The sequence below is a fragment of the Dromiciops gliroides genome, chromosome 3 (genome assembly GCF_019393635.1).
Source record: "Dromiciops gliroides isolate mDroGli1 chromosome 3, mDroGli1.pri, whole genome shotgun sequence".
In the NCBI taxonomy this organism is placed as follows: Eukaryota; Metazoa; Chordata; class Mammalia; order Microbiotheria; family Microbiotheriidae; genus Dromiciops; species Dromiciops gliroides.
The window spans coordinates 105,386,697-105,413,430 of record NC_057863.1 but is presented as its reverse complement, the minus strand read 5'-3'; the positions used below and the strand labels follow the sequence as shown (position 1 = coordinate 105,413,430).

General features: G+C 39.3%; 1 protein-coding gene across 1 annotated transcript in view; it reads left to right on the top strand.

Annotated features, from left to right (window-relative positions):
- Positions 1-5,187: 5,187 nt before the first annotated feature.
- DIAPH3 (diaphanous related formin 3) overlaps positions 5,188-26,734 on the top strand; it is a 449,127-nt gene continuing 427,580 nt past the window's right edge. The window contains 1 exon segment of the mRNA XM_043995139.1: positions 5,188-5,304. The gene's annotated coding sequence lies outside the window, so the exon portion shown is untranslated.

Below are 26,734 nucleotides of genomic sequence, written 5' to 3'. Positions count from 1 at the left end.
ACAATTAGAAGACAGATGACCATTGATTGGCCTAAGGTTCTGCAATGTCTCAAGTGGTCCTTTAAAAGCAAGGCATACTCTCTAGGACAGTATTTCTCCAAGTGTGGTCTAGGGACCTCTGGGGAATCTCTGGAATCCTTTCACGATTTTCATAATAATTTACATGATAATATTAAGATATGATCATTTCTAACGTGGCAAATATCGATAAATATAACCCACATTTCTCTTTCCTTCATCAGCCATCTGGAAGTACTTGACCAGTAGGAGGCTAAAAGAACCCAATGACAAGTACCATGCCCAAAGAAAAAGAACATTAGGGTCCTGAAGCTTCAGAGGCATGAGTTACCTTGGCCACATGGATTCCCTAAATATGTACCTTTATTAATGAACCCTATCCTATATGTATGCCTACTTTTCCCACCGATTCTGAATTTGTAGGAGGGCATGTTCCAAATTTATTGGGGGAAATTTTTGTGGTCACTATTCTTACAATAACATCTTTTTTTTCGTGGGGCAATGAGGGTTAAGTGACTTGCCCAGGGTCACACAGCTAGAAAGTGTCAAGTGTCTGAGACTGGATTTGAACTCCAGTCCTCCTGAATCCAGGGCAGGTGCTTTATCCACTGAGCCATCTAGCTGCCCATTTACAGTAACATCTTGGTTAATGTCTTTCCTTGGTGCTAATTGTGTTTTCTAGTTATTAAAGGTAAAGGTACAGATTGGGCTGGTGAGCTATAGCTTTAGGTATATGAACTCATAGACTACCTTGAACCTGGAGTAGACATCTTCTGGGGCATCCAAACTTTGAGTTTGAGTTTTAGAGCTAAGGATGCCAGGGTAGTAGTGGTGGTAGAGTGGGTTGAGGTAGGGTAGGGGTATAGCAGGTTTTAAAGGGTGGTGTATGGTTAGTTCAGAGGAGCTGCTAGGTATGAATGCTTCATAATTGAATAGGCATCATAGTTTGTGTTTTTTTGGTTTGTTTCTTCTTCTCTTCTTGTTATCCTTTGCTCTCAAAGAGGACCATGACATCGGGAGGTAATGTCGTGACTTGCACTGAATTGGATTTAAGTAAGGGAGGGCTGTGTAAGGTCACCAATATCACTCTCCTCCAGAGCCATCTGGGTCCAGTGGCAAGATAGATAATAGGATGACTGGAGATATCCTGGGATGTTTAAGGCAATTGGGGTTAAGTGACTCACCCAGGGGCACATGGCTAGTAAGTGTCTGAGGTGAGAGTAGAACTCAGGTCCTCTTGACTCCAGGGCAAGTGCTTCCACTGTGCCACCTGGCTGCCCCATTTGCTATTTATAATAGAATGTCAAGAATATATAACATTGAAAATCCATTGACTTCCTCTTTATCGATAATGCAGATCATAGTCCCACAGTGCCATAAAAAACAGCTTAACCTATAGGCTAGTAAATGTGCTGGTGTGCTGGTAAATGTTTCACAACTGCTCTCTGGAAAAAATGTACATGGGACACACTTTAAAATTCAATCTGCATTATTAACATGTTCTCCATCATTTTTGTAAGTCTACACAATCAAGAAAACATAATCAAGCTTATTTGTAGCAGCTGCTACAAAGTATCTCCAGGACACTCTTGGTAAGTACATAGGCCAAGGCATTTTTCAGGGTTTTTTTGGACAGGAAGAAGCCTACTGTGTGAGTGGGATTAATTTAGTGGGAGTATTTGGGTCCAACGGTCAGGGATTTGAAGCCCAGAGGAGATTTACACAATCATATCAGAATTGGAAAGGACCTTGGAGGTCATCTCTACTACAACATCCATCCTTTGTTTGAAGACCTCAGCTCCTGGGAAACTGACTCCATTTTGAGGTAGTCTATTCTTCTAATTATTTTATTTTACTTATTTATTTATTTTTTTTGTGAGGCAATGAGGGTTAAGTGACTTGCCCGGGGTCACACAGCTAGTAAGTGTCAAGTGTCTGAGGCCGGATTTGAACTCAGGTCCTCCTGAATCCAGGGACAGTGCTTTGTCCACTGTGCCACCTAGCTCCCCACCCCCACCCCCCCTTGCCAATTATTTTTTATGGGTCAATAAACATTTATTTTTTAAAATTGTATTTATTTAATTTCTAATTCATTAAATAAAATAAGCATTTCCATAACATACTATAATAAAAATATGATTGCAATGAAACTGAAAATCTATTATATATAACTTGACATTCCTTTTAAATATATAATACAATTATGTAAATTTCTTTTTTCCTATTTTCTTCCCTCCTATCTACCCTCGAGATGGCTACCATTATATACAAATATGTATATATGTAAAATCATTTTATACATACTTCTATTTATCAGTTCTTTCTCTGGATGAAGGTAGCATCTTCCTACATATATTCTTTGTAGTTAATTTGGGTATTTATAATAGTCAAAATGATTTATTTGCTCAAAGTTGTTCTTAAGGCAATATTGCTGTTACTGTATACATAGTTCTCTTGGTTCTGCTCATTTTACTCTTCGTTATTTTGTGCAAGTCTATCCATGTTTTTCTAAGATCATGGAGCTCATCATTTCTTGGAGCACAGTAGTATTCCATCACAATTTTATACCACAACTTGTTCAAGCCATTCCTCAATTGACATGCATCCCGGCAATTTCCAGTTCTTCTTATTCCTTTAATTATTAAGAAGTTTTTCCTTACAGTAAAGTAACATTTGCCTTTCTGTAAGGTACTAATATTCCCCTCTTGTAAATGTATGTGTACATATGTCTATGTCTATATAAAATACACAAGATAATTTTGTGAGGAGAAAGAGGGAAGAGAATGAGCATTTATATAATATATACTAAGTACAACTGTGCAACATAGGTGCTATTATTATCTCCATTTTACAATTGAGGAAACTGAGGCAAACAAAGCTAGTAAGCATCTGAGATAAAATTTGACCTCAGGTTTTCCTGACTCCAGGCCTAGAGTTGTATTCACTGTGCCACCAACTGTCTCTAGTAGTAATAAAGTCTTTAATTAATTTAGTTATTTCCCACTTGTTGGGCACACGAACTGTTTCCAGATTTTTGCTTTCTGGAATAATGATTATGAAATATTTTTGTATAGATAGGTCTTTCTCCCCCTATTGATATCATTCTTATAATAGTTTCCAGTGGAATTACTGCTTTTCTTTCTCCCTAGATCTTATTGTATAATTTCATATTGCTTGCTTCCATATCTTTTTGGATCCTGATACAAGTGGTCTGAAGGCGATTGAATAAAGGAAATTAAGCTAACCTGCCTTCCTTTGTGTATTTCTGTAGAGAAGCAGAGTGAAAGCATAACTTTGGAGAGCAGTGTAACATGGTATTAGGGAGAACCTAATGAGAAAATTTTACTGGTTGAGGTATACCTATACTATGATAAATGCTAATGGTAATAACCATTCCCTCAATATGCTCTCCTTTCCAAGATCTTAGCCATTCAGATATCTTATAAAATATGAAATATTTCTTCAGTATTACTGTATTATTAAATTAATTGCTGCCATTAGGATACATATTTATATGTGTTTATGTAGCACCCTTGTTTTTTTACCTCTCTCATGAGATGTATCTTCTGGAGTTAAACTATAATAAATCATGTGCTTTAAACCCTTTGCTAACTCACATCAGCAACCTAGGTTCAGCAAAAGCTTCAACAAGGATCATTTGACACATGTATCTGGTCAACTGATTTCTCCTCCCCCCCTTCCTCCCCCCACTCCCCATCTGTCCTTGTCTTCAAGCAAGCAAGGCAAGGAGCAAGCTGGAAGCAGCAGGTCCTTAATGAATTTTGAGTGACTTGACAGCCACCCTCATAGGGAGCTAGGTGGCACCATAGAAGAGTGCTGGAGTTGGGGGTCAAGAACAATTGAATTCGAATTCAGCCTCTAGTACACTAATTCGAGTCACTTAAATTCTTCCAGATTTGAGTTTCTTCATTTGTTAAATGGGCATAATAATAGCACCTACATCAATGCATAATCATATGAGATAATATATGTAAATGCCTTGCAAACTTCTAAGTATTATGTAACTTAGCCATTATAACATACAGTAGTCTTTTTCTTTTTTTTTAACATTAATTTTTAAAATTTTGAGTTCCAAATTCTATTCGTCCCTCCAGTCCCACCCACTGGGAAGGCAAAAGTACCCATTATACATATGAAATCATGCAAAACATATTTCCATATTAGTCATGTTGAAAAAACAAACAAACAAGCCATCAAGAAAAATAAAGGAAAAACCCAACATGCATCAGTCTTTACTCAGAGTTCATCCATTCTCTCTCTGGAGGTGGATGACATTTTTCATCATGAATCCTTTGCAGTTGTCGGGGATCATTCAATTGATCATAGTGGATAGAGCCTTTTTCTTTTGGTTAAGCCTCGACACAGTAAGAAGGGGTTACACAACAGAGCGCACAGCAGGAACCTGCAGTTTCTGAACACATTCAAAACTTGTAGTTTTCTGGTAATTTTCAGGAGAAATTGAACTAGAACTACATTTCCCAGCAGGCTACGCGACTCTGAAACGCGCGGCGGAGGAGGGGCGTCGTAGGGCAAAAGCCAGTCTGGGAAAGAACAGGTTGGCCAGAGGGGACAAGAGCTAGCCAGTAAGACCCGACTGCTGAAGTGCAAAGTGTTTTGAGTCACAGCCCCCTCCGAGGACAGGAGGAAGAGCTGCAGTGCCACATCCAACTAAGTACATAAAACACATAAGCCCTTGATTAGCTTTCAGCTACCGGTTTGACAACTCCGACCAATAAACTTACGCTCCGAGAAAAGAGGGCGGGCTCTAACGCCTACGCGTCACGTCCCGGGAGGCTCCGGATTGGCCGCGCCGGGGGCGGGGCGATGGTGGCGGGAGTATTCGGAATGCGGTGGCGGCGGCGGCGGCGGTGACGGTTGGTTTTGGCTGCATCCGGGGTTTCGTGGTGGCGAGATCGGGTCGATCTGTGTCCCCGGCTTCTGGCCTGCGTCTTGGACCCCGGGGCAGCGCGACGCGTGGCTAGTTAGCAGTCCCACCTCCCCCCCAACCCCGACTCCGCCGGGCGGAGCTGCCGCCCTCTTTTCCAACTCCGCCGGCAGAACCCGGGAAGGATGGAGAGGAGCCGGTCGCGGCGTCCCCACCAGCCGCACGGCCTGGCCGGGGCGCCCTCCTCGTCTTCGTCCTCCTCATCCTCGTCGTCCTCGTCCTCGTGTCGTGGTGGCCGGGACCCCAAACCGCAGCGGCGGAAGGGCCACGCACCGGGCCCCGCGCCCTCGGAGGAGCCGGGGGAGAAAAGGGCCAAGTTTGTAAGTGTCGCCCTTTATTTATCTGATCAGAGATTTGAATGCTGAGTTTTTGTTCCCGCAGCCCACCCTAATGATTTTCTCCTACACCGGTGGTGGCTAACACCGGGGGACCTCAGGGACGGGGAGTGTCTTCCTAGTTATTGGCTTTGGCTTGACCGCCGGTCCTAGGGAGAGCAACACCATGTAGGGTCAGCTTGCCTCTACGTTCCTGTCGCTGCTGACTTTTCATATGTTTCAGAGCTTTTCAGTTACTTTGCCTGTTTCAGTCGGCTTAGACAGTTTGCATGATGGGATTAGAGACAGTTTAGTTTTAAAACTTGGCAGGCAGGTCCTGTAGTCATTCCTGAGGAATGCGTTTATATCATCTTGGAATGGAGTCGAAAATATATGAAACTTTCCAACTTACTGGCATTAACACTCAGCAAGGAAAAGTCTAGGCAGAAGAAGACATAGGTTTGCAGTCTTGCAGTTGTCTGTCATCTTGTTGTTATTTCCAGGTCGGAAGTTTTTTAGCCATTATTATTGTCTCTTGTTTACCAACCTGATAGAATCTTAGACCTTCTTTCTGTTTAGGGTGAGTCCAACTTGGAGGGTTATTCTTGACTTTTCAATTTGATACAGTGATATAGAAAATTCTTTTGTGGTATACCAGAAGCATTAACACATATGAATGATGTCTGCTACAAATAAGTAGACATTGCTATGAATTTATGGAAAAACACTAGTAGTGACTCATTGCTTTAAGAAATAAAAATGCCAAAGGTATTAGTGTGTCATTAAACATAATTTTTGGTTAGCAATAATAGGGCTTGTATAAAACTGTTTGGTTAGCAATAACAGGGGTTGCATACATATTATGACCAAAGTTACAATATATATGAAAATAATAACAGATGGGGAATGTGGTGGGTTAAATGTCAGTTTCCAATGCTGATTCATCATCTTTCCAGCTAAGTGTGGGCATACCACAGGGCTGTATCCTGGGCATTCTTCTCTTTTTATATTTATATAATTGCTAGCATTTATATGGTGCTATAAGATTTGCAAAGTACTTTACAATATTGATTAATTCGATTCTTACAACTCTGGGAAGTAAAGTAGGTCCCATTATCCATTTTACAGTTGAGGAAACTGAGGGGAACAGGGGTTAAGTGACATGCCCAGAGTAACACAACTAGTAAGGGTATGAGGTTGGACTTGAAATCTCAGGGCTTCAATAAACATCGCTCTGTAAGACAGGATATGGATAGGTTCTGAACCTATGGTATAAAGAACTCCAACATACCTTCTTTACAACTTAAGAGCTCTAGAGAGGTTAAGTGATTGATGTAAGAGACTTGAGTCACTGTTAGGAGTAGACTTTGAATCCAGTTAGTTTTTCCTTAGTTCTCTTCCCATCTGTGCTATCCACTACACCACAGCATCTTCAGATTCTTTCTGAAAATGATTTGCAGCTTCCTGTTGAATATCTTCACCTGGATGTGCAGTAGAGATTTCAAACTCAAGGCATTCAGAGTGGAGCTTGTTATCTTTCTCTTGAAACCCACCCTTCTTCCCAACTTTCCTGTTTCTGTCAAGGGCTCCTACATCCTTCCATTTTCACCTTTTGTCACCTATGTTTCCAGACTGAGTCATTCTCAATCACCTCCACATACAATGAATTGCTAAGTCTTTCTAGCTTTACCTCCACAACATGTCTTGCTTGCATTTGCCCAGATCCTTTCACTCACCTGGCTACTAACCGGGTTTTGGCCTTCTTTACTTTCTGCCTGGATTGTTGCAAAAGCACAGTGGACGGAGTGCTGGGTTTGGAGTCAGGAAGCCCTGAGTTCAAATATGGTCCCTGTCTCTTACTAGCTCTGTGATCCTGGGCAAATCACTTCACCTCTGTCTGCCTTAGATCTTATTTGTAAAATGGGGATGATAATAATATCTACCTTCCAGGACGTCACTGTTGAAATAAAGGGGTAGGGTGATTAGATGATGCCATAGGTGCAAAATAACACGGAATTGGGTGGAGAAGCTTTAGTGAGACCAACATGGTCATTTTACTGATGCCTGTGGAGGATTTTTGGGAGGACATCCCAAGACTAGCACAGAGCCTTATACTTAATAACTTAGTCTTGGAATGGAGTCGACTTCATTCAGCAACAAACTCATCTGTTCTGCTTTACCACAGTCAAATTCATCCTGGACAGTAAACAGAAATGCCCTTCTACCTTTTTACCCATTAAAAAAAAATCCTGAACTGTCACTAAATAGTATGAAGCAACAACATTCTCATGTTACTGTGGGTTGAGAAAAAGTTGTTGCAGAAATTTTGGATGGGGTGTGATGGGATTGAGAGAGAATCAATGAGACATATTCCAGGGTGAAAGGGAGAAGCTTCTCACCACAGGGAAAATGGTTGTGCTCCTTTCTGGGTAGGTTAGGTCTCTCAATCCGGGTACTAATGATTCCCACCCAGTCCAAGTCCTCCAGTCACTACACCATTTACTTGCTTGCTTACCCAGATTATTGTACTTAGTCATATTATAAATGGTAGTTTTCTATTGTTTTCTATTGCATGATGGCTATAATATGGGTTACTTGTACAAGTGTGCTGGAGCCAGCTCAAACTTAGGAGAACAGTTCTTAAGTTTTCAGTGTGAGCATTTACACTGTGGAAATTGGCAAACCCTACAGGTCAAGGCTTGATTTATTATTGTGTTGATTGTACTTAAGAAAGGAATGGAGAAAATGTTTTTGTTATTGTTATTGAGCTGTGCCCAACTATTCATGATCCCATTTGGAGTTTTCTTGGCAGATACTAGAGTGGTTTGTTCTTTCCAGCTCATTTTACAGATGGGGAAACTGAGGCAAACAGGGTTAAGTGACTTGCCTGGTGTCATACAGCTACTAAGTGACTTGAGGCTGCATTTGAACTCTAGTCTTCCTGACTCCAGGCCTGGAACTTTATCCACTGTGCCACCTAGCTTCCCAGAAAATGTTATTAAGGTAGATTAAACTTAAAAGTGTGTCCTGAATACTTTTTTTTTTCTTTCTAGAGAGCCAGTTTGTCAGCACACGTCTGCTTAGGTGGGATAATATGCTTTTGTGAGCTAAACTGAGCACCTGTCCATCATTTTTAACATGATTTCTCTAGGGAAGAATGCATTTCAACCTTCTAATGTCACTTAAGTGTAATTTTGCATTATAGGAATTAGTAATTGTCATATCTCTGTAAACAATAAGTTTAGCAAGACAGAGATTGTATTTTCACCTAAACTTGGCATGTCCTCTTGTGTTTCCTGGCGTAATATGTTGCGTTCAGTGACCTCATAAACAATCTTTTGCAACACTAGTGTTCACATCTTCAAATGCCTATAAGTATTTCTACCTCATATTCCACTGACACCTCAAATTCTGTGTCCAAAGTACTAGTTCCCTAAAATCTATTCCTCTTTTAGAATTTCTATCAGCAGCGCTACAATTTGCCTATGTAAATATGTTTCAAACCTTGGTGTTATCTTTGATTTCCTCCTCCTTTACCTGCCAAATCATATCCTGACAGCCTGTTATTTTTTTTCCCTTCATGTCTTCTGAATCCCTCCTACCAGTTCTGTTCCCATTGCAACTACTGTAGTATAAAGCCTGCTAAATATTCTTCCTGCCTTCATTCTCTTCTATACGCTAACAATCAGATCCATGCCAGCTTAATTTTTATGCACAGATAGTTGGTCATGTCATTTTATTCAAAATCCTTCAGTGGCTCCTTAGAAATCTGAAAAAGGTTCTGATGTCTTATCCTGGCATTCAGTGCCTTCTACAATCTGGTAACACTTTGCTTTTCCAGCCTTATCTTAAAAGCCACTCCATATAATCTAAAACTCCAGCCAAACTGGACTGCATGAGTCTACTTCTTCCCTCCCTCCCTCCCATATATTTTCCACATTCTTCTGCCTTTAGCTCACACTGTTTTCAGTGTTAAAACTCCCCATTCCTTATATTTGTTGAAATCCTACCACATATCCATAAAGAGGGCATGTCTGAACTAACTGAAACACCTGGCTTCAGTTTCCAGTTCCAACACTTATTAGCATTGTGGCAATGGGCAACTTGTTTTACTTTTCAAAGCCTTAGATTGCTTATTTGTTAAATGGGTAAAATAATGATAGGGCTCTTGTGAGCAAGGTATTCTGTTAACTTTGACAGGCTATATGAATTTGAATTCTTATTTACCCATAAAGCTTAGATAAAATACTATCTTCTTTCAAAAGCCTTCCCTAACCTCTAGCCCCCTGAAAAGATATTTTTCTCTTTTGAATTCCCATAGCACTTTGTTTGTGCCTGGACTACTCTTTCTCATTATCACTTTGCCCTATCTGGTCTCCATGTTTTTGCCCATAGTAACTCCCAAGCCTAGAATGGATCTTTCTCTTCCTCACCATTTATTGGAATCCCTCATTTCTTTATCGCGAGCCAGCATAGGTGATGTCAAGAACCTGCTTTAAGAGCTTTATGCTTTGCAAAGCTCTCTACATAGATTAATTCATTCATTTGATCCTCTCAACTACCTTATGAGGTTGATAGCACAGGTGGTGATATGATCCTTATTTTTATACAGAAAGAAACTATGGTGCGTACATGTTAAGTGACATGACTCTATAGTTCATGGCTATATAATGTTAGTAAGTATGAGTTAGTAATGTTAATAAGTATGAGAGAGTTCTCTCCTTATTCCAAGACCAGAGCTTTTCCTATCTATACCAGTGGGACAGGATGGTTAGACTAGATCTCTTCCTTCTGGAGGAACAAGTAGACAAGCAGCTGGAATGCATGGGTTCAGATTCTAACAATGAAGGATTTCAACAGATCTCTGTATTCTTAACTAACCTATTCATAGTTATTATATTGAAAGATACCTGGGGTCTTTGGTGCTCTTTTTTGCCTACCTCATTTAAAAACCCACAAAGAATCACTTTCACTATACCTTCTGAATAGAACTCATTTTCTGGATTTAGTTATGGGCATTAAGTTTCTCAGAAGCAGAACAAGACTGGTGCCCAGTAGTGGTACTGAGACAGAAAAACATGTCTCCTTGTATTCTGTGTGTATGTGTGTGCATGTATGTTTTCCACTGTCTTTTCCCCATATAAATATTTTATTATTTTCAAGTTACATTTAGAGATAATTTGTTTTTATAAGATTTCTAGTTTAAATTTTTCTCTCTCCTTCCCCTCCCTCCCCCCCCTCCCCAAGACAGCAACTAATCTGATATAGGCTATTTATGTACAATCACATTAAACATATTTCTGCATTAGTTATGTAATGAGAGAAGAATCAGAGCAAAAAGGAAAAACCTCAAAAAAGAAAAACAACAACAAAAACAATAGAAATAGTATGGTTTAATCTGCATCCAGATTCAACCGTTCTTTTCTTTTTTTTCTGGATTTGGAGAGCCTTTTCCATCATGAGTCCTTTGGAACTATCTTGGACCATTGTATTGATGAGAAGAATCAAGTCTATCACAGTTGATCAACACACAATGTTGTTGATACTGTGTACAATGTTCTCCTGGTTCTGCTCATCTCACTCATCATCAGTTCATGCAAGTCCTTCCAGGTTTCTCTGAAATCTGCCTGCTCATCGTTTCTTACAGCACAATAGTATTCCATTGCATTCATATACCACAACTTGTTCAGCCATTTCCCAATTGATGGGCATCCCCATAAATTCTAACTCCTTGCCACCACAAAAAGAGCAGCTATAAATATTTTTGTACATGTGGATCCTTTTCCCTTTTTTATGATCTCTTTGGGATACAGACCTAATAGTGGTATTGCTGGGTCAAAGGGTATGCAAAGCTTTATAGCCCTTTGGGCATAGTTCCAAACTGCTCTCCAGAATGGTTGGATCAGTTCTTTTTCCACTGTTGATAAACCCTTCAGTTAGATTAGAGGCGTTTATATGTGTTTCTTGAAAGCCAGTCAGACTCAGACAATCATGCTGAACAGGCTTTGCCCTAAGGAGATTACTGTCTAGTGTGATGGAATAAGAAATCTACAAACAATTATAATACAATCAATAACATAGTTGAGAGAGAGAGAGAAAGAGAGAGAGAGAAGAAGAAGGAGGAGGAGGAGGAGGAGAAGGGAGGGAGAGAAACAGAGACAGAGACAGAGACAGAGACAGACACTGACTTTAGGGAAAAAAAGGTCAATTACAATCGAAGAATTTAGGCTCTGAATCCTAGCTGCCAAAGCTCCATGAGATGGTGGTTAGAGGGATAATTGGCAGGGCCTGAGGAGAAAGAACAACAAATAAAAAACTGTCCGTCAGGAGTTCACAGGTAGCTAAATCTCAGGACTAGGTAGGAAGTAGACAAATCAGCTTATAGCAGTAGTCTACATGCAGAGAGAGCTGCTTGAGCCTTGGGGATACACAGATAAAACAAAACAAAAAAAAAATTCTTGCCCACAAGGACTTTATTTTATCTGGCTACTTGTGGTTATTTGTATGGATAGATAAGGTAGTCTAGATGAATTGTTAGGTCATTTTGCTTTTTATCCTTGGTGTTGTCTGGCTTTGCATGTGAATTGGATTTAAGTGAGGCTGAGTTGCACAAAGTCACTTACTCTCCCACAGTCATTGAAGTTCAGTGGTAAGACAAAAGTCAGGGTGACTGGTGATGGCCTGGGATGAAGTAGATTACCTTAGCATGTTTTACCAAGCAGAGGGCCATTTTCAGCCACCTTCATGGCTATTGGAACAAATTATTCTCATTTCCCCATTGTGGATAGGTGGGTGGGTGGGTGGGGAGGAGTCCTCACATGCTTGGGGTAGGCATCCTTCTAAGTCATCAATGTGTTTGAGGCCTGTCAACCTGGTTTAGCCTCTGGCAAGATGGTTTACAGGGTGTAGCCACTGTGCATGCAACAGCTTCATGCTATAGCTTCTTGGAGCTACATGTTGAGAGTTGGGTGACTGGTTGGACACCAAGGGTGGATGAGCCCCAGAGGTGCTAGTCTCCCCATAACACCTCATACACATACAAATATATATGATATATGTTCAAAGAGGACTATATTTTCCTCTGTCCTGCCTCACATTGAAGGTTTGGCCTTCTGGAGCAGTCCCCAAGTATCTTCATAGAGACAGATTCCAGATTATACTGTTAACACTTGTGAGAAAACTGAAGCACAGGGGTAGAATATTTTGTTATGGGATTTTTACAGACATTTTTCAGTGGATCTGTGATCTCCATACCTTATCCTGTATAATTATTATCCCTGTCCTCATGTGTGTCCATTCAGGATGTTGCAGATCTTCTTTGGTCTTTTTTTTTTTTTTAAAGATACTTCTTTCCCTACTGCCACTTATTTTTATTTGTTTGTGGAAGGTTTGCTAATTTATACTTTGAAGATTTGTCCTTCAGAAAAAGGAATCAAGAGTTTTCATCAAGGTTGATATTACAGTAAGCTCCCTAAGGCCAGGGATGAGCTTGATTTTATCTTATCCCTACACAGTGTCCTGCATAGAGGTGAGTGCTTAAGAACAGTTTTTATTGAGTTAATTTCTGTTTTAAAAAATTTCCCCGAGACTATCATTTCTACCTCTTTGAATCCTGAATTTGAATTTTTGGTTGTAAGGAATTGGAGATCTGATTTCCAGAACTTTAGGCTTTGTAACTTTGAGAATTCTGTGAGGGGTAGTAGAAAGCCTAGTAGATATAACTAAAACAAGTTAAGAGGTTCTTCAGTCAAGTCTTAGGATAATTGATGAACCAACTGGCCTGGAATCACTTTAGCTATTTCTTTTATTTGTCACAAAAAAATCTCCAAAGCAGTTTTTATGTTTTTAATCTGTGAAAGAATATTGAGTGGTCTATTTTGCTTGTCTGGTACAGTGAAAGCAGTTAATAAAAACTGCTGACATTTATATAGCCCTTTATGATTAACAAAGCCCTTTCTATTGGTTATCTTCTTTGATGCTCACAATTACCTTGTGAGGTTGGTAGTGCAAATATTATTTATATTTTATAGATAAGAAAAATGAGGCTTAGGTTGAGTGCTTATGTGGCCTCTCAAGTAGGTCTTTGGATTCCAAATTCAGTGTGCTTTTTATTACAACACCAAAGTGGGCAGTACTGAGTTCAAATCTCACCTTAGGCACATACTAGCTGTGTGACCTTGGGCAAGTCACTTAACCCCCCAGTTGCTTTAAGCATCTGGGACCATTTCCAGTCATCCTGATATATATCTTGCCACTGGACCCAGATGGCTCTGGAGGAGAGAGTGAGGTTGTTGACCTTGCATAGGCCTCTCTCACTTAAGTCCAATTTAGTACAAGTCATGACATCACCTCCCAATGTCAAGGTCCTCTATGGGAACAGAGGACAAACAAAAACAATAGCAAAGTAGTTTTGTAGTAGTTTTAGTTAATCCATTCTCTCCCTCAAATATCTTTGTAGTTCTTAAGCCTAAGGACTGGCCTCAGACATTTCCTAGCTGTGTGACCCTAGGTAAGTCACTCAACCCTCTTTGCCTCAGTCTCCTCATCTGCAAAATGAGCTGGAGAAGGGAATGGCAAACTATTCCATTATCTTTGCCAGGAAAACCCCAAGTGGGGTCAAGAAGGGTTGGACAGGACTGAAAATAACAAATCCTAAGGATAAAAATAGAAGAAAGGACTGGTTGATTTGGAACTAGCTTAATTGCTTAAAACAACCTATACATACTTTTAATTATGGCTCCAGGAAACATATTAGTTACAGCCTTGTGGTACCCTACATTTCCATGAAATTACTGTAGGAATTGTTGCTTCAAATGCCATTGTTCAGTTTGTAGAATGTTGAAATTCTCATGCTTTTATTGTTGTTGACTTGAATTAACTTTGCTTTATGGCATAACTTTATTGCAGCACGCTAGTATCTTTATTTATTATCCTATAAAATGAATTTCATTTTTTTATATGTAACATAAATTTTAAAATACATGTATAGTGTGCTTGCTGCTGTATGTCACACTAGAGTAATTATCTCCCAACTTTTAGCCCAGGGTATCCTCCAAAGTAGAAAACAAATGATTGCTTACAGAATATGTGCAGTCTTCCTTGTTGATTTCTGAAACTGATTTGACTTTTAGATCTATAAAATATAGATTAAACATAACCTTTTAACTTCATGGGATATTGAGGATCAAAGTATGGACTAGTCTTTGAACACCATCTACAAAGGTGCCTTTTGCTGTTATTAATAGTGTGTCACTGAAACATCTTAATTCAAAGGGACTAATTTTTCCAAATGGTATATTGTAATGAATGTTATTAATGTAGGGGGTCATTTAAAAGTTTAGCTGAGTTGAATTACTGGGACCAGAACACTCAAATGACCAGTTAATTGGTCATTTTAATGACCAATTAAACTATTTGAGAATACTTGCTGTAGTTTTTGTTCTTTAAAAGGCATGCTGGAATCTTTTTTGAAAATTTCTCTTCTGGTCCCCCCCCCCCCCAACATCTTCTTTTTTATTTGTGTTGGGTTACTTAATTGGCTCTCAAATGTTATTCAATAAATACTGACTTTCCTTCACATTAAAATTTCTTTAATTTAATTGAATTGTGGAGAGGATGAATTTGAATTAGTAAAAAGTCTAAATTTTTAAGGGGCAGCTAGATGGCCCAATGAATAGCGAATGAGGCTTGAGTTCAACTGTGGCTTCAGATACTTACTAGCTGTGTGACCCTGGGCAAGTCATTTAACCCTGTTTGCCTTAGTTCCTTATCTATAAAATAAATTGGAAAGGGAAATTGGCAAACCACTGTAGTACCCTTGCTAAAAAAAAGCCCGAAATAGGGTCATAAAGAGTTGGACATGATTGAAACACCACGACAACTAAAAGTATTTTAGGAATGTTCAGTTTTGTTACTTTATGTACCTTCAATAACTTGGACTGATTCCTTGAAACTCTACCATAATGGTCAGAGGAGTGATTTACAATTGTATCAAATGTTTGTATGTTAATGTGTTTCTAAAGGGCCTTAAAATTGTTCCATCATCCTCTTAGCATCTTGTTTATGTTACTTCCTTCTTGAAGTAAAAAAGCAAATTTCTTTTTAGATTCCACTTGGTGAGTCTTCTTTATACCAACAAAATCACTGGTCTAATCTTTATTTTTATCATCATCCTGGTGAATTTAAGTATGGTTTTTCCTGTGAAAAGAGGTGTTCTAAATATTTTGGCACATATGGGGCCTTTTCCTTTCTTTGACTTCTTTGGGGCATAGGCCTAATAGGGGTGTTGCTGGGTCAAAGGATACACATTTTTTAGTCATTTTTTGGACATAGTTCCAACTTTTTTTTTTCAGAATGGCAGGGCCAATGCACAGCTCCACCAGTAGTGCATTAATGTTTTTAGACAAGTTTCTTAGACTATAAGTCACAGAGGAGGTGCTGACCTGCATTGGAAGAGGGAGTTTCCTCACTTTTTTAGTTCCCTTTAATCAGTGAAATTAGAAGTCCAGATGACATAGGTGGGCCTCTTCTTCCCAGGCATTTGTCCCCTTAATGCTGGTTGAAAAGCCCATACTGGAAGTAGGAATATAGAGGGTTCTGCTATTTCCAGGGCCTTTTGGTTCAAGGTCCTAGGGTGTCTCCATTGTGGTGGGAGTAATTATGGTGGTCTGACTTGACTATTCCGTGCTACCTCTTGTCTCTTGCCTTAGTGCTTCAGCTAGGCTGGCTTGCTTGCTTTGGAAGTGGCTGTTGGATGGGATGTCTGGCTTCTTTCTGTGTCAGATGATTCCCTAGATGATGGCTTTGGGGAACTGATCTAGAAGCAGAACCAATATTCTGATGGGCTGAGGTGGGAAGGACAGGGTCTTTGGTGGCTGGACCACTGCTTATCTTTCTGATACTAGAAGGAACCTTAGAAGACCTCTTAAGGATAGTTAAGTGGTAAATTTAATATGGTTGCCATAATTAAACTGTTCTTTATCCAAATGGACTGAATTTAAAGTCAAAAGAACAATTATAATTCATTATCAATGAAAAATTTGATAATTCAATAAATTAAAATTGAAAATATCATGTAGATCTGGAATTCCTTGCCATTCTAGCTCAGTGATGGCTGCTTTAGTAAAATACTGTGCGTTCAAAAACCATTAGTTTGCCTTTCTTGCCACTTGGAAGAAATCTTTTTTTCCAAATGATCCCACCAAATTCTCTTTCCATTTGTATTCCATATGTACATATTGTAAAAACTCATTAGGAAAGGAACATGACTTTAAAAAAATCTCCCAAATGTACTTGATAACAGAGAGAGATAGGTGTATGCATGGGCACAGACACACACACACACAGATAATCCTGCCCCAACACAAATGTTTATTTGATTAAAATTTGGACAAAATTGGCACATATCCTAGCTTTAATCTTATGTAGCCCACTTCTGGTTTCTCTTGGCTGTCATACTGGTAGCCAGACTAATTTGATTCTTGTACTTTCTGTTGGTTTCTGATCCTGAGTAGTGTTCTTGGTGCTGGTTTGGGCTTCAATGTTTATTCATCTTGTTAGATAAAATGACTAATCCAGCAGCTTTCAGACTATTTGGTCTCAGGACTCCTTTATATTCTTTTTTTTTTTAATTTTAAAATTTATTTTTAAATTTTTTTGGGGCTGGGCAATGAGGGTTAAGTGACTTGCCCAGGGTCACACAGCTAGTTAAGTGTCAAGTGTCTGAGGCTGGATTTGAACTCAGGTAGGTCCTCCTGAATCCAAGGCCAGTGCTTTATCCACTGCGCCACCTAGCTGCCCCCTCCTTTATATTCTTAAAAGTGATTGAGAACAACTCCCCTTACCACCTTAAGAGCTTTTGTTTAAGTGGATTATATCTATTGATATTTGCCACAGTAGAAATTAAAATGGTGAATTATTATGAAAATAGTTTTGACCTTGTTGACTCCTGAAAAGGTCTTGGGCACCTCACAGTTACCTAGACAACATGTTGAGAACTACTGTTCTAATCCATTATTAGAGAATTTTAAAGTTAAAATATATTTAATAACCACAAAGTCACTTTTTCTTTTTTAGGTACAGCAAATGAGAGTTGTGGTAGAAAAAAGGCAGGGAGGGACACTCAAACCTTGACTAGGCCACTGATAGTGGTCCAGTATCAACTAACTGATGGATATTATTCAATAGCTATATTTCTCAAACTTCATTCCTGGAATCTTAGATCTTATAAAACAGTACAAGAGGTTCTTTGAAAAAATAAACAGAAGTAGTAGGTAAATGCACTCAGGAAGCCACCTGTTTTGTTATCTATGTTTGCTCTGTACTCTATCAATTGGAATCATTCAGCCTAATGGAAAATATGACCAAGAAACTTGTCTAGGCTTAGTCATTGAATACAGACAATAATGTACACTATACCTTGTTGGGCTGCCTTTTAAGAGTATAAATAAAATAACTGGTATCTATTTAACCCCCCCAAACCAAACCAAACCAAACCAAACCAAAAAACACAACTCAAACCTTTAAGTATATTTTTGTACCATTGCGCTTTTTTTTTTTTTTTTTTTTGGTGAGGCAACTGGGGCTAAGTGACTTGCTCAGGGTCATACAGCTAGTAAAATGTCAAGTGTCTGAGGCCTGATTTGAACTCAGGTCCTCCTGAATCCAGGGCTGGCACTCTATCCACTGCGCCACCTAGCTGCCCCAACCATTGCTTATTTAAGATAAGTGGGCAAAACTAGGACATTTGACAAGTCAAAAATGAAAAGCATCCAAAGCCAGGACTGGAGGATGAAACAGTTTTTTTTTTCAATTTTATATTTTCAGTTCTAGGTTTTCTCCCTCCTCCATTGCTCCCCCATCCATTGAGAAGGTGAGAAATACAAAAACCCATTACAAATATGGAAGTCATGCAGAACATTTCCTCATTAGTCAGATATGGGGGGGGGTGGGGCAGGGAAGGGAGAGAGACAAGAAAAAAGAGGAAAAAATGCTTCAGTTTGCACTCTGAGTCCATAAGTTCTCTATTTGGAGGTGAATAGCATTTTTCATCATGTGTCCTTTGGAACTGTTGTGGGTGGAAAGAAAGTCTGAGTGCCAAATTCCAACTACAGTAGAAATGTAAATATGATGATAATTATATTCAATTTGTGGGTCTGATTTTGCTGAGTCTGATGTGCAGTTTTGTTACCAAGTTTTAAAAAACTGTCCCATGATCCTGGTAGAATTTCAAACACATTAGCAAGTAAAATGTAATCTATTGAGGAAAACTCTGATAATTTAAAGAGGGACAGAGGTACAAGGTAATTTGATGAATCAGTTTTGAAGAAAGGTTATACAGCTTATTCTGAATTTTATCTAAATTGTGGTGTAGAATTTGTGTGGATTTGAATGAGACTTAATGTGGGGTGGTATCTAGAAGTCCAGCCTTGGAATCAGGAGGATCTTACTTAGGTCTTTAAGATTACCTCTCACTGTATGATCTTGACGAATCACTTAACCTTTCAGTCCTCAGCAAAATCCCTCCCTCCTCCTACTCTCAATATGAATTAGACAAGTTGCAGATATGCATCCATGCAGGAAATTTCTACCCCATGAACAAATGGAACATAATTGTGTAGTGCATCCAATTAACAAGATTACTTTATCTGATGTTGGGTAATACTTGGGTTGTCAGTCTTTCATTCAATTGTTTGAAAAAATTAAGTAGAATATATAAAAGTTACAGTGCTAAGCAATAGGGCTACAAAGACAAAAATACTGATACAAATTGGTAACATCATTTGAGAGTGTCTTCAGTATCCTTTAAATAATTATTTTAGGGGCAGCTAGGTGGCGCAGTGGATAGAGCACCAGCCCTGGAATCAGGAGTACCTGAGTTCAAATCCGGCCTTAGACACTTAACACTTACTAGCTATGTGACCCTGGGCAAGTCACTTAACCCCAATTGCCTCACTTAAAAAAAATTATTTTAGCAGACCTGCTTATGGTGGAAATAGCCATTTCATGTGCATTTGGATAAAACAGTTTATTTTTAATTTTTTAATTTTTTGCAGGGCAGTGAGGGTTAAGTGACTTGCCCAGGGTCACACAGCTAGTAAGTGTCAAGTAGTTGAGGCCGGATTTGAACTCAGGTCCTCCTGAATCCAGGGCTGGTGCTCTATCCACTGCACCACCTAGGTGCCCCCAAACAGTTTATTTTTTAGTGCTTTTTTTAGAGTTTATTTCTTCCAGCCTCTATTTGTCAGTTTCTTCATGATTTATTTTCTTGAGCTAAATTCCTGAGTGAAATGACTCTCATCTCAATAATAGGGTACTTTTCTGAAGGTAGTAAAGTTGTTTAGCATTTAAGTTTATATGAAAGAGCTAAGCATTCAGAAGCCTTATTTCATAATCATAGACCCATAATCTTCAAAATATCATATACGTGCACACATATATTTATATATGTACATACATACATATGTGTATATATACACCACATACACACACACATATATGCTTTACAAGTTGGTAAAGTTTCAAATATCTTACAAAAAGTGTCACTTTTACCCTTCTATAGAAAAATGATAGCTCATAAGAAAAATCTTGAGAGCCGAGGCTAGGTATTTACTTATTTATTTACACAGATACTAGGTAGCAGTGTTACATGTGATGGGAAAATTCATCCCAAAACCAAATTGTGGATTTTGTATTAGATTTGCATTACTGTTATGCTACAACTTATGTTATTTTTAAAACTTACTTTTTCTTCTGAATTTGACAATCAAATTTTAAAAAATTTCAATAGATAAAGAACAGAAAGTTTTGTATATGAAACTGTGAATCTGTTACGTTCATCTTTTTTTTTTTTTAAACAAGTACATAATAAATTCAACACATTCATTCCATAGCCATACTGCTATCTGCCTTTGAACTTCCTTCTGTTCATTTAAGAAAACTCTTTATTGGTATTTCCAGGTCCTCCTTAATCTTGGTGCTTTCCCTCCCCAAATTTTTATATCTTGTTTGAACCATAGTTTAAGGTTTGCAAAAGGCTTTATAGCTGTTACTCTGTTTGGTTTCAGGTGAACTCTTTCCAGTTACCAATTGGCCTTTAGGTGCCAGTTATTACCTTTTCTGTCTTCATTCTTCTTGTCTTCTTTTTAGAATTCACACTGTTGACTACCATCTTCTCCAGGACTGCCTTTTTCTCCCTAAGATTTCATGGCACTGTTCTTTTATAACACCTATTTGACCCCTGTAGTATTCTTTGTTGGATCATAATATATGTCCCATTGTGGATGAATCCCTAAGGCTCTTATTTTTGGCCCTGAGCTGCTGTTCAGGCATATCTTGGAGATAGTTTGGTTTCAGCTCCCAACCACTGCAATAAAGTAAATATGGCTATATAGTGAGTAACATGAATTTTTTGGTTTCCCAGTGCATATACATGTTGTTTACACTATACTGTAGTCTATTGAGTGTATATTAATATTAGGTCTAAAAAAACCCAATGTACATACCTTTGTTAAAAATACTTTATTGCTAAAAAAATGCTAACCATTATCTGAGCCTTCAGTGAGTCAGAATTTTTTTTTCCGGTAGAGGGTCTTGTCTCATGCTAATAGCTGCTCACTGGCTGGGTCAGTGGAACAGTCAGAACTCATACAACATTTATTAGTTAAGTTTGCCATCTTATATGGGTACAGTTGGTGGTGCCCCCAAACAATTGCAATAGTAACATCAAAGATCACTGACCACAGATCACCTTGACAGATATAATAATAATGAAAAAGTTTGAAATATTGTGAGAATTACCAAAATGTGATATAGAGACATGGTGTGAACACATGCTGTAGGAAAAATGGTGCTAATAGACTTGCTTGAAGCAGGGTTGCTACAAACCTTCTATTTGTAAAAAAAAGCAATCTCTGTGAAGCTCAATAAAGCGAAGAATAATAAAATGAGCTATGCCTGTACCTGTTTACTATTGAGAACAGGTATTCCAATCATTTATATGGTCATATCCCTTCTCAAGGCTAATTTATGAGTGATATATGGGTCCCTGGTGTGTGGAAGCTCCATGGGAAGAGTCAGTAAATATTTATTAAGTGCCTACTATGTGCTAGATACTGTGCCAATCCCTGGGGAAATGGAATTGCAGCTGCCTTATAGCTCCATGGAAATTTTTCTCTAGAAGTCTTTTGCACTGTGGTGACTCCTGTCTCAGTTCCATCCCCTTTCCATCACCTAGGTCTTGCTGATCATTGTTCTCCTGTTATGGGATGCCTTGTTTTCCTATTGAGTTTTTTGTTCTCAAGGGACAGGATAGATTCTCTTAGCCCCAGATTGATGCACAAGGCTTTTAGCTTGTTTGCATTGAATGTAGGCAACCTGGGTAGCACAGGTTTGTCTAAGTGAGAGCTTTTCTGTATTTTGGTCCTTGAGGTATTTCGGGAAATGGAGATATTCCTGTTTTCTCTTTTCTTGCTGAAGTTTTTTTTTGTTGTTGTTTTTTAAAGTTAGGCAATTGGGGTTAAGTGACTTGCCCAGGGTCACACAGCTAGTAAGTGTTATGTGTTTGAGGCCGGATTTGAACTCAGGTACTCCTGACTCCAGGGCCGGTGCTCTATCCACTGAGCCACCTAGCCACCCCACTTGCTGAAGTTTTAATGGCTAAAGATTTGGCACAGTGTTTTGGGCTATTTTGCATGGAGGGATTTTATACGGAAAACAACCATTACCATTTTTGCTGATCATGTGATTCTGATAGCTCACATTTCTAAAGTCCAGGAGTTCTTGATGTGCATAGTATGACAATTTCTATTTTACAGATGAGAAAATTGAGGCTTAGCAGAGCGTTAACTGACTTCCCAAAGTAGTAGTAAACATCAGAGTTGGGATTCTTACTCTAAGTTCAATGTTTCCTTCACCAGATAGGATGTATGGTGTAATGGAAAGAGTCCTAGACTTTGGGTCAGGAGAGACCTGAATTTCAATCCCACCTCTTGTGATTAGTACTTGTTTGACCTCTCCAAGTCTTATTTCCTCCTCTGTAAAGCATGGATAATAATAATTACTATGGCACTAAGCTCACAGGGTTGTTTTGGGGATCTAATTAGATAATGTAAGTAAATAGCTTTGAAAACTTTAAAGAATTATATAAATATTGTTACTGCTAATGCCAGATAATATCTATAGAGTCTTTAGACTAGTGCTTCTGCCCTTTGTGGCTAAACTCCTTGAAAAGGATGTTTCTATAATTGGTAGCTCTACCTTTTCTCCTCTTGACCCCTTACAGTCTGGCTTCTGATTTCATCATTCCACTGAAACTGCTCTCTCCAAAGTTGCCAATGATCTCTTACTCAGCAAATCCAATGGCCTTTTCTCACTTCTCATTCTCCTCCTCCTCCTCCTCTTTGCAGCTTTTGATGCTGTTGACCATCCTCTTCTCCTTAATAATCTTTCCCCTCTGTTTTCAGGAGGCCACTCTCTCCTCATTCAGCTCCCTCTTAGCAGACCACTCTTTCTCAGTCTCCTTTGCTGGATCTTCCTCATCCAGAGCATGCTCCTTATCAAAAGGTTTTCCCATGGGTTCTATTCTGGGTCTTCTTATCTTCTTCCTCCATACTGTTTCGCTTGGTGATCTGTTAGCTCTCATGTTACCGTCTCTGTGTTGATGATTCTCAAATCTACCTACTGTTAAGGACTAAAATTCTAGCTAAACTGTCTAAAATATCTAATGAGTGGTCGCCAATAAATTATAAGCTTTAGCAAGAGTTAGACTTTTAAGCATTTATTAAGGAGAATAAGAATTTGATAAAGAGAGAGAAAGGCCTAGATTCCTATCTATTAAAGGGAGAGCACATTTCTAGCTCCGCTCTTCACCAGAGTCCAAAGGGAAGAGAGCGAGACCGAGCACCAGTCTCTTCCTTCCTCCTCCCACTAGTCCGCGTCACTTCCTGATGCCAAAGAAAAGACTCCTGGTCTTGCCCTCAAAGACCTTCGCTTCATGGGCAGAACTCTTCTACAGTAAGTCTCCAGCAGGTGGCGTTATTCCAATCGTTACACTACCCTTTCTTAATGTCCCTGCTGACCACCAGTCTCACATCTCCAATTGTGTTTCAGACATCTCAGATGGGATAACATTTCCCAAACAGAATTCATTATCTTTCTCCCTAAAACCTCCACCCTCTGTTGAAGACAATATCACTCTTCTAGTCCCTCAACCTGGGTGTCATCCTCACTGTCTCTCACCTCCAAATATTCAATCTGTTGGGAAGGCCTCTCAGTTTGACCTTTATAACATTTTATGAATGTGCATGCCCCCTTCTCCCCTCTAATGCTGTCCCCATTCTGGTATAGATTCTCATCACCTCATGCCTTGTACTATTGCAACAGCTCACTGGTGGGTCGGCCTACCTCAAGTCTCTCCCTATTCTAGTCCATCCTCTATTTAGCCACCAAAGTGATTTTTCTAAAGCCCAGGTCTAACCTTGTCATCCTTCCGCTCAATAAATTCTAGCGGCTTCTTAACACCATCAGGATCAAATATAAAGTTTTGTCATTCAAAGCCCTTCATAATTTAGTCCCCTCCAACCTTTTCAGCCTTCTTATACCTTACTCCTTAACATATACTTTTTTTTTTTTTTTTGCGGTGCAGTGAGGGGTAAGTGACTTGCCCAGGGTCACATAGCTAGTAAGTGTCAAATGTCCGATGTCAAATTTGAACTCATGTCCTCCTGAATCCAGGGCCGGTGCTTTATCCACTGTGCCACCTAGCTGCCTCAACATATACTTTTTGATAGAGTGACACTGGCTTCTTACTGTTCCCTGAATAAGATACTCATCTCTTAGCTCCAGACATTTTCTCTGTATCCTTTGTGGCTGGAATGCTCTCCCCTCATCTTTCTTCAAATTTGAACAAAATTTCAGGTACACGAAGCCTTTCCTAGCCCTTCTTAATTCTAGTACCTTTCCTGTGTTAATTATTTACTATTTATGCTTGTTTGTACATATTTCTTTGCTTATTGTCTCCCCCAGCTCCTTCAGGGCAGGTACTGCCTTTTTGCCTTTTTATTCTTATCACACAGTGCTTGGCACTTTGTAGTAACTGCTTATTGTTGTTGTTGTTGTTGAGTTGTTTCAGTCCTGTCTGAGTCTATGTGACCCTAATTTGGGGTTTTCTTGGCAAAGATATTTGTTTGCCATTTCCTTCTACAACTCATTTTTCAGATGAGGAACTGAGGCAAACAGGGTTAAGTGACTTGTCCAGGGTCACACAGCTAGTAAGTCTGAGGTTAGATTTGAATTCAGGAAGATGAGTGTTTTTGACTTCAGGCCTGGCACCCTATCCACCGTGCCACTTAGTTGCCCTGTAGTAGCTTAATAAATGTTTATTAATCCCCCTTCCCACTTCTGAATTGAATGTTGTTTACTGGTGTACTGATGCATCTGGAATTCATAAAATTTTTAGAGCTGAAAATGACCTTGGAAATTTTAATTAAGTAATGCTTGTGACACTGTTTTTTTTGAATCATTATTATATAGTGTCATTTATATCAGTGTTCTCCAAAGTGAGGATCTGCTCCACCCCAAGGGGTGTGTGATAACAATCAGAGGGTAGGAAGATTAGTCTCCTCCCATTCAATTGTGGGGCTTGACCCTAATAAAATCACACCCAGTCTTATCCCTCTTTGCTCCTGGACTCCTTCCCTTCCCTCTGCTTTGCAAGGTCCCAGTTTCTCCCTTGGGAGCCAGGACATGGCCCTTTAGAGCAGTTATGACCTAATTACTGCCTGGGAACCTACAAAAACGGGTATGATGGGTGATGTCATTGGGAGCCTTGGGGACTCCCTCCCCCCTCCCCAAAAGAGTATATTTACTCTTTGTCTCCTAGATGATCTGGTGGCTATGGTAGTTGCCTTTCTGAGGGTGTTCTATGGCAGTGACCTGGAACTAATAATAATAGTCCCACCCCCCACCTTCTTTTTCCATTTGGGTGGGATAGTGTGAGTCTCATAAGAAGAATGGAAATGAATGGGTTGTAATCAGATCTCATTACATTATCTTTCCCTCAAAACTCACCTCTCTTCCAAACTTATTATTTTTTTTGAGGACACTACCCTCCTTCTAAGTCACCCAGCTGTGTTCTAGTCATTTCTTTTTTTTTTTGGTGAGGCAGTTGGGGTTAAGTGACTTGCCCAGGGTCATACAGCTAGTAAGTGTCAAGTGTCTGAGGCTGGATCTGAACTCAGGTCCTCCTGAATCCAAGGCCAGTGCTTTATCCACTGTGCCACCTAGCTCCCCCCCCCCATTCATTTCTTAACTATCATTCTACCTATCCCAACCAATTGCCAAATTTTATTGTAATTATCTCCTATTCTAACAACTACCACCCTACTTAAGTTCTCTTCACTTCTTGTGTGGACTATTGCTATAGTTGCCTGAATGCCATACTTTTCTCCCCTTTCTAATCCATCTGTCACACAGCTGTCAAGGTGATTTTCCTAAAGTGTACTTCTGATCATGTCACTTTTTTACCCAGTAGAATCTTGTGGACATCCTTTTGACTTCAGGAACGAATATTATTTCATCTTTATTTCTACTTTTAAAATACCTTTTTTGTTTCATAATGTACAGAATTAGTATAGTTGTACATGTATACGAGTTACCTTTATAATTTATGTGACTTAAGTAAAACTTTCATTTGGTATATGTTCAAAAACTTTTTAACTGAGAAGGATGTGATCAAAACCATTTGGAAACTACTTGTATTGTTACGGCAGGATAGACACAGTAAATAATCAGCCAGGTACTCGAGGTGGAGAGAGAGTTTTTACGTGCTTGGGCCCACGGGGTCAGACCTCCGACAATGGGTCCCAATTCTTTTAGTCCACTTGGTTATATACAAAAAGAATGGGCATGGTATAGTGGTATAGTCTTTACAGGAAAGCAAGATACATACAAGTTTATCAAACATGGATGAGGGCAGAGATTACCTTACAAAGGAGAAGCAGGACTGAGCCAGAGCCTTTCTGCTACAGACAAAGTCAAAGCCTCCCTTCTATGTTTAATTTTCCACTTCAGTATAACTGGAAATTCACCTAACCAAGACACCACATTCTCTTATAATCCCAGATATGAAAAAGTTCAATGAATCTCAGAATTTTTTTTTTTCTGGGCAATGAGGGTTAAGTGACTTGCCCAGGGTCACACAGCTAGTAAGTGTCAAGTGTCCGAGGCCAGATTTGAACTCAGGTACTCCTGAATCCAGGGCTGGTGCTTTATCCACTGCGCCACCTAGCTGTCCCGAATCTCAGAATTTTAAGGGAGCTCAGAGGCCACTGGGTCCAGTACATCTTTGTATCCCACCTTTAATCTAATTAATTTTGTATCTTTGGGTGTTTGAATCAGGAAGACCTGGCTTCACGTCCCCCTGCTGACACTTCTTAGT